This window comes from Neopelma chrysocephalum, unplaced genomic scaffold (assembly GCF_003984885.1).
Source record: "Neopelma chrysocephalum unplaced genomic scaffold, ASM398488v2 Primary Assembly neopelma1_253, whole genome shotgun sequence".
Lineage (NCBI taxonomy): Eukaryota > Metazoa > Chordata > Aves > Passeriformes > Pipridae > Neopelma > Neopelma chrysocephalum.
In genome coordinates, this window is record NW_020897915.1 from 343,349 (window position 1) to 352,948 (window position 9,600).

The following is a 9,600-nucleotide window of genomic DNA, read 5'->3' on the forward strand; positions in this document are numbered from 1 at the left end:
GAAAGGAAAGGAAAGGAAAGGAAAGGAAAGGAAAGGAAAGGAAAGGAGAAAGAGAGAAGACAGAAAAAGACAGAAGGGAAGGAGAAATGCCATTTCCAGCTGCTGGGACTGCCTGGTGTCTCCCTGCTGCTGTTGCTGCTGCTGCACCTCTGTGCTGGGGCAGAGCAGAGGGAGGTGATGGTGAGGGGGAGAAGAGGTGGGGAAGAGACAGATAAATATATAAATCCCACACAAACTGTTAAAATCTGCTCTGAGAGTCAATTTTGACTTTTAGGCTCATGAACCATTAATAAAAATCTCCTTACACTCAAATGGCTCTCAAATGCTGTGATAGCGGATTACAAACTCCTAATGGAGATACTGTATGATCAAATATTCTCTAAGCAGCAAGGTCTGACATACTGGGGGTGGCCAGGCCACCTGATTATCAGCTTATCGGCAAATACTTCTTAGTGCAGGATGTGCCAAAAAGAAAGTGTCTTCCTTTATGTGGTCCCTTCTCTGATCTTCATTTAAACAGGTTTGGGAATGCCATCCTGTGCTCTTGGGACCATGAGATGCCTTGTGGCAAAAATGTCCCCACTCTGCCGCAGGACTTGATCTTGGTTTCTGTTTTATCCCGTTAGAGGTGCAGAGTTGGAGGTACCAGAGGGTCTTCAGGCTCCCAGTGCGCAGAGAAAACACCTTTCTTGGTCTCAAACACCCCCTGGTGACACTCAGCCCTTGCCAGGACCAAACCACTGTATGTGATGTACAATTACTTGGTAGCTAAATTTGGAAGGCTGAGGCAGCATCATTACAGGGAGAGCAAGAGGAAAGGAGGTGACTGTGAGACCAGAGACCTCCTTGCAAGCTCCCCACGGAGCTAATTGGGAAAACTGGACTGTATTTCTGTTGTTCTCTTTTTTCAGGGAGGAGCTGGCTCTCTCCCTGCCTCCCCTCACACTCTCATAGGTAGGAACCCTGGTATTCATTCTCATGTGGATGCTGGTAACCAGAAGTGCAATATTTCTGCCAGAGCTGCTGATGCTTAGAAAATGCAGGATCTAACCCACCATGGGAGCCCTGTGCCCTGGAAGGGTCTGGGATCAGGATGGAGAGGGGGGAGAGGGCATGAGGGAGCAAGGAGGGCAACTTCTATCAGAAAATATATGTAAAAAGTCCTTTCTGGTCTGTAACCTTTCCAACAGGGACTGTGTTTTGTGTGTGTGTACAGGACCCAGCACAGAGGGGCTGTGGGACTCTGCTGCTACTCTTCCTCACCACATCCCCAGCCTGCTGGGGGATGATTTAGCTCCCACTTTCCTGAAGTAATTACACGAGTGCTTCAAGATTTGAAGCACTTTTGGCTTTCCTAGAGGGTTGTGAGGTCAGGATGTCAATGCCAAGCAGAAGAACTTTCCTCCTGACCTGCATTGATTCACTTGTGACTTTTTGGCAAGGCTTGGCACACGCCTTGTGTTTCCAAGCACCAGCCTTTGGATGCAGGGAGGATGCCCACGCTGGGCTGCCTTTCTCATCCCTCCTCTGCCAGAGGGGAGAGGGAGCTCCAGTGCTCAGGGTGTGTTCCCCAACAAGGCCAGATCCTCCTGCATCCTCATTCCCTTTACAGGTGACAAATCACTTTTGCTTTCAGACATGTTCAAGCAGAGGTGAAGCTGATTTATCTCCTGATGTTGCTGTTAAAAGCAAAGTGTTCTTCCAACCACACAAGCTGGTCTCTCTGTTGTGGAAAGCCCTCTGTCTCACTGATTTTTGGTAGATCCCAGAGGCCTCTGTGTCTCCTCTGCAGGATGTGGGGCTGCAGGTTTTATCCTTTGGGATAACCAGGCTTCTCTCCCATTAAGAAAATATGTGGAGCCACTCCCCAGGGAAGCCTGTCTGGGGATTTGCTGCAGGCTGATTCAGGTGAGGGCGTTTGCCCAGAGGCTGAAGAGCTGCAAAGCAGGAATGTGGTGGGTTGTTAGGGTGTTTGTTGGGTTGTGAGGGTGTTCCTTCAGTGTCCAACAGAGGAGGAGGCATAGGCCCTAAGCCCTCTTTACAGCAGTGAGGTTGCAGGAACTGGGGTGATGGAACACTGAGAAGGGTGATGGAGTCTGGTGGGAACCCAAACAGCTTCAGCCCTGGGTCAGTAGTGGGATAAGGGCAGGGATGTTGCCCCCGAAACCCTGGAAATCCCCAAACTGGGTGGGAGAGGAGACCTGTACAGAAATGGTGCTGTCCAGTCTCAGGACCTGGCTTTGAAACTGAAACTGGAGGATTAGGAAAGACTCAGGAAGAACCAGGAAAGCAACTCAAGGAGTGGCAAACCTGCTTGGTGGAGGACTTGGGGAGAACCTGTCAATATATTGGTTATCCAAGAGGGTGTTGAGATGATGTAAGTAGATTCAGTGAGTGCAGGATATTACCTGGAAGACAAAAGTGTGTGTTCACCCATCTGGTGAGAGTATGGCAAGTTAAAATTAGATTAATCCAAACTGACTATCTGAGAAAAACAAAAGTTAGCAGCTGGAAAAACTTGCTTTAGGACATGGCAGCTGTGCAGGATTTTTTTAACCGTTGCAGTCAAATACCCATTTTCCTTTCTAAAGGTCATGTAGCAGGTATTTGCCCCTGCCCATAAGTACTTGAAGTACAATAAGGCACATCCCTTATGACAATTATCCAGGTTACCCTGCTGTTTCAGGGCTATGTGCAGGACTTTTTAGAGGATGGAGTATTCACCAGATGGTTCCTGGGGAAATTTGCATCTGGATCATCTCCGGTTGTGGGAAATCAAACACAGCTGGTGTAGGAGAGGGCGGAGAGCTGGGCACCAGGGGTCAGGGCACCAGTGGTACAGGTGGCCTGTGCTGCTGGGATTTGTGTTCTGGTAGGACCTCCAGGCTGGTGGCTCATCCAAGACAAGTGTGACAGAGGAATGGCCCGGCACACTGGCGGTGTCCAGCCTTTCCCACATTCATGGAACAGGCCATCAGCAGTGGAACAAGGGCGCTCTCTCCCACTCCTGTCATAACACTGGGATCCCTAAGATAAGCCAGGATAGGGAGATATCTTGCAAGAATTTCCTGGAGCAGTGTGGGTCAGCCCTGCTGCACCTCTGCTCTTTCTGTTCTCCTTGAACTGCTCTCCCTCCCTCTGCCCCCACTTCCAGAAGGACTGAGGACACAGTGCCAACCTCTCCAGGTGTGCAAACTATCCACCTCCTTTGGCAGGTACTGCCAGGGGCAACCCACACTGCTGAAGGGCTGCCAAAGCTCCTTTCTGACTCATGGTCTCCCATACTAACAGTGAGAGAGGTGACTGCAGCAGGGGTGTCAGCAGGGACAGCTGAGATTCTTTCCCTGTGTTTTCCTAAAATGCCTTCAGCATTTTCCAGGGTGCCAATGCTTGAATGGACCATCCAGGTCTGCTGCAAGTCTGTGACATCGCAAGGGATGGTGGTGGATTTATTGAAAATGAGTAATAAGCAGAGTGTTGGAGCTATTTGGAATTTGGTGGGAACAACTGTGCGGGTGCAGAGGTATTGTATTGATGGAACCACATTAAAATAGCCCCTGTAAGTCTAATTTCCCAGGGAAAATCCTAGTCTCTGACATTTCATTTTTTGTTTTGATGGCATCACTGGCCAGTGAGGGCCTGTTGAGGCTCCCCTCACCACCTACCATCGAGTCAGGCTGCAAGAGTCAAAGGCAAAAGAGCACCAAGTAGCACCCTGGGGTGCCAAGGGACAGGCAGGTCCCTCCTTGCCAGGGTGTCTCTGCAGAATCCATTGAATCCATTTCTCACACACCTGTCCTGAGGCCTGTACACGACGCAGGAGGGTCCTCATGGCTGAGGAGGCTTTTATGCTTCTGCCTGCAGTCCCATAATTGCCTCAACCTTTGCACAGACACTGCAGCAAACAGTTGTTATTACTTGGCCACGGCCTTTAATATTTGCTGCAAGAAGATGTCTCGTCCTTTGTAAGATTTGTGGGAGGCTGAGATTTCCTAAACCCAGGAGCTGGGCCTTGCAGAAGGTATCCTTGGCCTTGCTGGGATTAGGGCAAGCAGAGAGGTTCATTTTCCCGTGTCAGACACAGCCCCTCCACGGAGCACAGGGCAAATCATAGAATCATGGAACGGTTTGGATTGGAAGGGACCTCAAAGATCATCTAGTTCCACACCCCCCCTGCCGTGGGCAGGGAAACAGCTGTGTCTGGCACTTGGGCACAGAGGAATTGAGGTGTTGCAAAAGCAGGAGATGGGCTGAGATGCAGGGGGAGAGGGGGGTGTGAGACAGGAATCAGCAGAGGGACCCCCTGGCAGCACCGTAGACTGTGTGGGCCTCCTGATAACCAGGGAATCCAGCAATGCTCCTGGGCTCATACTGGGAATCTCTGACTGTCACTGTCCCCATCAGCATTAACAGCCTCTGTAATGGGCAGTGATTAGATATTACACAGAGTCAAACTACTCACGGAGACCGGGCATGATGTGCTCAGTTTTTATTTGCCCTCAGATCACGGCGTTAATTCTGGATCCAGCCACACCAGCCTGTTCTGGGAGCTTTAAAATTAAACCGGTCACAAGGCTGCCCTTCGGTTTCCAGTGACTTACGCAAGAAACCAAACAAAAGGACAAACGGAAAACTGAAGTCTCGGGCTGGAATTCAGCCTTCTTTTGGTTTGCACCCGGAGCAATGCGATGGAGTCAACTTTCCTGTGTCAGGAGAGGGGAGGGAGGGGGTTTGTCCTGATTAGATCTAATTTCCTACCTGTTTACTGTAGGCATTTGCATAATGATCGCCCTGCAAAGAGTGGTTAGCATATGCTAACACCGATTCTTGCACCCATTAAAACACAAACCCCAGGCAGGCTGCTGCTGTTTACGGCACATCCCTTCCTCCTGATTGCATCCCGGGGGATGTGGCCAGTGGTGCCCGCACTACCTGAGATGGCTGGAAGCCTCTTCCAGATGTCATCAGGACAGGATGTAGAGAGATAAACACAAACTGCTTTATTTTCATTCATTATGAAAAATCACGGGGCCGAGAAAGACATCTAAATGTTTTTTAGGGGCTGAACTCAATGATCCTTGTGGGTCCCTTTCAACTTGGCATATTCTGTGATTCCATGATTCATTTTCCATTTTAGTCCCTTGTTAAGTGATGGATGAAAGGGAGTTTTCAAATATCCCACATTCCCAGCCCAAGCACTAGCTTGGAGAGAGCAGCTGATAGATTTTGAGTCAAGGACAATGATCCAGTCCTCTCCAATTGTTTGAACCCAGAAGGATTCACCAGAACTTTCACCGGAACAAATCTTCATGCATAGCACGATGATTTACAGCCCTTCACCCTGTCCTGGTGGGATGTTGAGCTTATTTGTAAATCGTTTGCTTTCAGTGAGGACAGGCACAAGTGTGCCATTGTTTTGGAAGAGTTTCTTGTCAGCTGAGTGACAAAAAAAAAAGATAAAGGAGAGGGATGCAAGGCAGACAGGACTGTGCTATTGCCAAAGGGTGGCAGAGGATTGCAAGGTTTGAGGAGCCAAGCAGTGAGGTGTCAGCAAACAAACCCAAGCTGGTTCACCTTTCAGCAGATCTGTTCATCACTTTGCTTCAACAAACAGGGTCATGAAGTCCTTTCCCACCTCTCTTTTTTTCAGTGCCTCCCACATGTGTTTTCACAGCCCCTGGCAGCAGTCACACAATGCTCCTTTAGCTGCTGCAAGACTTGTGCTCCCTCCACGTGCACATCTTTTTAAACGAAAGCATTTCAGTAGCCCGGGTAACTCTGATAGCTTAGAGACCAACTGCTATGCCAGCAGATCTCTGAGGGGACAGGAATATCCAGGGAAGGATGCAGGGAACAGGTGAGAGGCAGTCACCTCTCCCTGTGGATGGAGCAGTCCAGCACGTTGCTGTTGCTCCCTGCTCTGGGTAGATTTGTTCTTGACAAATTCACATTGGCTGTTTCTTGTTGGGCAGCATTCTACATGAACTGGATAGTCACAGATTGGAAAAGTATAGAACAATTCAAGTTTGGAGGGACATCTGTGGGTCCCCATTCCTAGATCCTGCTCAAAGCAGAGCGAACTTCAAAGTTAAATCTCGTTGTTTTGGTCGAATTTTTAATATCTCCAAGGATGGAGATTCCTCTCAGGTCCTGTGCTCCCTGCCCCAGGGCTTAACTGCTCACACAGAGGAGAGTTTTTACCTCTCTGTTGTCTGTGATGGAGAGGGAGCCTGAGGGATCACTGTCACCTCCCACACAAGCCCAGACCTCCAGCTAAGTGAGGAATCATTTGCCCCAGCTCCCTCAAGCACTGCTCTCTCCTGCTTTGTGCCCACAACACAGAAATACACCTTAGAATCATAGAATCCTGGAATGATTTGTGTTGGAAGGGACCTTAAAGGTCTTCTATTTCCAGCCCCCAGAAACATGGATTACCTAACGCTGATCACTGCCTGGATTTGGAAGGTGAGGGATTATGACTAACAGCCAGTTGTGTGCAGTGGTAGGACCAGGTGGTCTTTGGCTCTTTTCTGTTTTGCAAAGCTCTGAAGCCCCTTGGAGCAATTCCATAGTATGGAATCCACGGGCCTCGATCTCCAGCCAACTCCTTTGGCAGCTGCTGTTGGGCGTTGTCGTCTTGGACCCACCTCTCTTCCACACCAAGCTTCCTATTGATCCTTCGTGGTGCCTGGAAGTTCTTTGGGACAGGGTGTTCCAGGGATTCCCATCACACTGCACTGGCCCAAGGACAGCAGAGGTGGTCTTGGTGCCTGTTGTATCTCGGAGTGGCATCGTCTTCCTGTGTCCCCGTTCACATTTCCCAGTAGTGGTGGCACTGAGGTGTTAAGTGACTTTGTTCCCCACTGTGGTGGGGAATTTTTGCTTTCTGCTCTCTGTGTAATACACTGGACCCTAATGCTGCCCTTCTTAGTTGGAGTCATTGCTGTGGGGTTGGTTCTGCTGCTCAGCACCCTGCCCAACATCCTGCCCACCTCTCACAGATGTCCCTGGGGTGGTCACAAGGCAGAGTTCCCACCTCAGTAATGCAAGTACCTCCTGCCTCCCTTCTCTTGATTTTGTGTAACCAACACTATCTCATTCTGCTGGGGTTCCCACAGCTCTTCAAATACCTTTATCAGCTGCTCCAGGATCCCTGGCAGGTTTCCTGGAGATGCTGTTTCACTCCCTCCTCTTTTTCCCAATGAGCCTGGTAAGATTTCTATTTTCTCATGTTCTTTCCCATGGTCAGCTGTCTATGCAGATGCTCCAGTGCTTGTAGGAGCCTGTTTGTCCAGAAATCCAGCATTTCCAGTGGTCTGAGCCCTGCCTGTTTGCTTTGTTCTCTAATTGCTGGATGTTTTCCTGTCTGCCATTATCATGGAATCATGGAATCACAGAATGGTTTGGATTGGAAGGAACCTTAAAGATCACCTAGTCCACACCCTCCCATGGGCAGGGACACCTTCCACTAGAACAGGTTGCTCCAAGACCCATCCAACCTGGCCTTGAACAGTCCAAGGAATGGGGCAGCCACAGCTTCTCTGACCAACCTGTGCCAGGGCCTCACCACCCTCACAGCCAAGAATTTCTTCCTAGTATCCAATTTAACCCTGCCCTCTGCCAGTGTGAAGCCATTCCCCTTTGTCCTGTCCCTCCAGGCCCTGGTCCCAAGTCCCTCTCCAGCTCTGTTGGAGCCCCTTTGGGCACTGGAAGGGGCTCTAAGGTCTCCCCGGAGCCTTCTTTTCTCCAGGTGAACACCCCCAGGTCTCCCAGCCCAGCTCCATAGCAGAGGTGCTCCAGCCCTCAGAGCATCTCCATGGCCTCCTCTGGACTCACTCCAGCAGGTCCAAACCCTTCTCGTGCTGGGGACCCCAGAGCTGAATGCAGAAGTGACAAAACCTCTGTGTGCTCCTGGCAGAAATGGAAATCTTAGTATTTCTAATTTTCCAACAAGGCATGGAGACACTGTAGATAGGATTGGGTCCCTGTGGGATAGTTTTGTGATCAGCCAGGCGTCTCAGGCACATCTCAAGCCTCCAAAGGTGAGCTCCTGCTGATACCTCAAAACCATGCATTGTCCTTGGCAGTCAGAGCTGGTGGTTCAAATTCTGCACCTGGAAGCTGCTGTTTTCCTGCCATCACTCCGTAGCTGCAGGGACTGGTGCAAGAGCCCAGCTCTCTCCTGCTGGAACCGCACGTTGTGTTCTCATTATGCAACTGCTGTATTTTAATAGAAACCTCTTTTTTAGGCAGCCTCAAAAACAGTCGGGTTTTTTTCTCTCCTTCTGTCAAATGACCAACTTAATAATTCACTAGTTGTGCTGGGATTAGGCACTTTGGGCCACACTCTGGATTTCTTATCTTTAATGTAGTTCTCGACGACAACTTCTGCACTTAATCCCCTGACAAAACTCCCTTTGATTCCCGCGACAGTCGCTCACAGAGATCAAACGCAGAACTCTGCTCTGTCAGGTAGAGCTGGGCGAATAATTTGTGACAAATAATTTACCCACAGACTTTCCTCCTCATTTCCAGCTTGCAAATTGTCCATTTTGGTTGAGCCTCGGGGCTGCTGATGGATTTGTTTCTGGCTGCACGAACCCGAGTTCAATGGCCTGGCTCATGAGAAAAAGCCCCACGAGGACGTTTAAAGAGCTTCGACGTTTGCGGTGCTTTGACCTCGCTCAGCATCAGCCCTGGTTTTCAGCAGGGCTCACCCCACAAGTGACATCACCACGCACCCCGATGTGCTCAGTGCTCGTGACTCATCCTGTTGTATTTCTGTTCCAGGTTAGAAGAGCGCGGCTTTAACGAGCCCGGAGTCGCAGTGCAAATAAACCTCTCATATCACCTTAAAATTTCCTGTTTCGGGGATGTGCTGTAATGTATGCGCCTGATATGAGTTTTATCACTTCCCCTTCCAATAATAGCCTCCAAAACCCAAGCAGAGGCGAGACAGGGATGTGCAGAGATAAAAGGACCTGGTTTCCATGTGGGATCACCTCCAGCAGCACTGCCCAGCACTGTCTGCACCCCACATCTCATGACCAGAGGTTGAACACAAGCCCCCATTTTTACCTTTGCAGTGCTGTGGCCTCTGTACCAGCTTAACCATCTAACTGAGCATTAATGGCATCTCTGTGTGTGTTACATTAATGCAATCTGGGTGCTCAAGGTAGAGAAAAAAAAATAGGAGTTAGTATTAATTAGGAATTAGTTCTGATACAGACAGATTTGAGTGATATTTATGACAGTAATTTTGCAGGCAGGAATGTTTTATCTTGCAATTTATGTCAACTTTAGCTGTTTTTCTTCCTTTAAAAAAAAATAAAATAAATGCCTGCTGCTCTCCAAATGCACCAAGGTGGGAACTTCAAGGTCTCCATCTATTTTCCAAACAGCCCTGGTAACGCCTGCAGGGAGCAGAGAGCAGAGAGCAGTGCTGTCTTACCAGGGCCCACAGAGACGCTTCATTAACCCAATTAAGCAGGTGGATGGAGAGGGTCTCTCTGATAATTTACACCTTACTAATGAAGTGTGTGACTCTTAATCTCCTCCAAACAAGATACACTCATGAAACACTGGTGCAAGGAAAGGGGA